At 42.8% G+C, this 2,961-nt stretch overlaps 1 long non-coding RNA gene across 1 annotated transcript; it reads right to left on the bottom strand.

Annotated features, from left to right (window-relative positions):
- Window positions 1-2,253: 2,253 nt before the first annotated feature.
- On the bottom strand, window positions 2,254-2,961 carry LOC124204434. Its single transcript, XR_006878881.1, has 3 exons — window positions 2,808-2,961; window positions 2,510-2,705; window positions 2,254-2,438 (listed from the first exon to the last, which is right to left on the bottom strand). It is a non-coding gene; the product is annotated as an uncharacterized LOC124204434 (long non-coding RNA).

Raw genomic sequence — 2,961 nt, 5'->3', positions numbered from 1 at the left:
TCGCTGCCTGATTCATTGCTTGTTGTTGGATGAGGCTAGGATTATTTTGCCTCTGTCCTCTTCTCTTTGCTCCTATTTCTTTTCTTCTTTTTCTTTTTTCTTCAACGTGTCTAGCCATTTCTGGCGTTTCAACTTGATGATTGCTTTGGCGGTTAATATTTCGTCTTGCGTTGGAACGTAATGTCAGTCTTCGCGTCGCATTCCGCCTGGTCTGCAACCGCAGCATTCAGTTCGTCTTGGGTTACTGTTGAGTGCCCTCTATAGGTCTCGCGCCAAGTGCGGTGGTTCCATATACTGAGGCCAAACAAAAGGTTTTTTTGTAGACACCGATTTCTCAGGCTCCATATGCAAGAAAGTTTTTTTTGTTGTTGAATACACCGATTACTCGGACTCCTTATACAAGAAAGGTTTTTTTTGAAGAAGGATAGAACGCGGATGCATGTTTATTTTTACCAAATGTATTTTACAGCTTTTATCGCTTCCATCTCCAAAGAATACAATGTTGGTATTAATATTCTTACGCCGACCTGGTATCTCTCCCCCTGGTGTACTTCCTGCTCCAGCACAGGCCTGGTCGCGCGTTGAAGCGGCCTCAAGAAACTCTAGCCTCTTCTGCTCTGGTGTAAGCTGCGACGAAGGCTGAATTCCGTTCCCATTCCCGGTTGAATCCGCGTTGGTCTTCGTCCGTAGATATGGAGTCTTTCGACGAGTCACACAAACTTATCCGGTAGATTAGGAGCTCGTCCTCTTCGACCGGCTGGGTTTAGCGAGTTCTTAGAGCCGCTGCACGGCTACCTTCCACTCGTCTTCACTTTCGTTGACTGGGCCGATTGCTGGCTTGGTTGGAGCCGCTGCCGCTGCTGCTGTTGCCTCCTCACTTGGCATGGTCGGGAGGTTTCTTGGAGTCGCTGCTCCATTGCCTTGACCAACTGCCGGCTTGGATGGAGCCGCTGCATCTGCTGTTGGCTCGTGACTCCTGTAGAGGTGGCTCCTGTAGAGCTTAAGTTGGCTCTGGACACTGAGCTTGAGATAATGCTGGAGGCGGAGCTGGGGCTGATACTAAACGTGGAGCTGGTGCTGGTACGCCAATGTTTGACTGGAGCTTACAACCAGTTACAACTATAAGGAATTATAGGCCTAGGTTTCGGCGATAAGCAAGCGAACTAACAAAACATTATATATTTCTTAGGGCTATACATGACAAAGCTTGGGTAAGAGCCTGTCCTACTTAATTAGCAATTCTTTCTATTGACTGTTTTGCTTTTGCACAGTAGTTTTCTTGCGTCGAGATCTGAGGTCCCTGTAGTTAAAAATGATTTCGACGAGGAAAGCCAAAATGAAGAAATGTGAAAATGATGCCCAACATGAAGAAGGCTCCCATCAGGTCAGCTAATTGAATGGGAACTTCGCGTGACAACGCCCATATATATTAGGGGGGAAAATTTCTAGCTGATTTTAAGGTTAATTATTTCAAGCAAGATCAGAAAACACCCTAGCTTGGAAAATAAAAGCTGAAATCTGCTAAAAAAAGTGGAGTGAAACCCTAGATTAAAATTTCCATAGTGGAATTAGCTTACAGTTAGGAAATATATTTAAGGGGGGGGGGGAATTCTAGCTAGTTTTAAGGTTTATTTTTTCAAGCAAGATAAGAAAACGACCTATAGCTTGGAAAATAAAAGGTGATATCTGCTAAAAAAAAGGGGAATTATTTTGAGATGACAAATTTTGAGGTATTTGCAGCATGATAAAAGGTTTGATTTTTTAGCCTAGCACCGCGTGAGCTGTTATTAGCGGTTATTAGCTAACAGTAAAATTTTAAGCTAAAAGTTTCGTACGGATTTGCTGTCCTTTTGAATAGGCAGAGACCAAAGTCCGAAAATGTTGATAGGATCCGTGAATTTAAAACGACACTTGCCATCTTTTTTTAAATCGTACAATACAAAATTTTGGCAAAATGTTTTTAACTGGAAACGAAGATTAGAATTTTTAGAATCGTATGCAAATTCCTATACTATTTATACGATGAAAACTCACGAATGGAAAAGCGAAATTCCCAGATTCTAAACGACTGTAAAGTTTCGGTACGCTGCTAGCTATTCGATCTGGGTTGCTCCGAACTTGGTCACCAAGAACTTTGAGTACACCGGTTTCGGCATCCTTGGAAAGTTGACACAAAGTTTTCGTTGTTTCCACAAACGCCGACGCTTAGCAAAATGGTATAAGGATACTCAAGAAATGGCCTAGTCTTGCCAGTAATATGAGCCCAACATCTTCACTTCTGGCTAGATCCTCTAAATTGTTGATGGGTTGTTTCATTTTCGGAACTGGCAAGTAAGAAATGACAGTGCCCGAATAACTGTTGACCAAGACCATGGCGATCAACAGCCACGCCCCGACAAGAATGCGAAACGAGAGCCGAGCGATTGCGATTCCTCCCCCTATATTTAAAAGGAATAAAATTAAAAACATGCACCGCAGTAATAATGTAAGCTAATACGCAATTAAATACCTTGATTTGTCATGGTGTTGATTATGTATATGGCATAATGAATGATCCACCTGAATGAGGTTTCCTCTCTGCTAGTAATCGGATGGAGATTATTATGGCCAGCGTTGACTTTTGCGAAGAATTTCAAGTAAATTTTTGAGAACGATTACATTATGGCTACCATGGTGATCATAGTAATTAAGATGAGTAGCCACACCTATGGCGGTGGGAAGACAACCACAAAATTCGGAAAATTAAAAGATTTGGGGTACACTTAAAAATGTTCGCCACACAATGTACAAATGAACTATTTGAATACCGTGGACTGAAATGGCAGAATGAACGCAAAGAGTCGAGGCTCTTCGCCTGGTGCAGGCACCACCATAACGTACGCTTCCGTCCAAATCGCGTACACCAAGTCCACCAGCTTTTTTCTATCGGGAGTTGCGATCATACCCATAGCCGACAAGTCA

The sequence above is a fragment of the Daphnia pulex genome, chromosome 10 (assembly GCF_021134715.1).
Source record: "Daphnia pulex isolate KAP4 chromosome 10, ASM2113471v1".
In the NCBI taxonomy this organism is placed as follows: Eukaryota; Metazoa; Arthropoda; class Branchiopoda; order Diplostraca; family Daphniidae; genus Daphnia; species Daphnia pulex.
The sequence above is the reverse complement of the archived record's forward strand: the minus strand, read 5'-3'. Positions and strand labels throughout refer to the sequence as shown.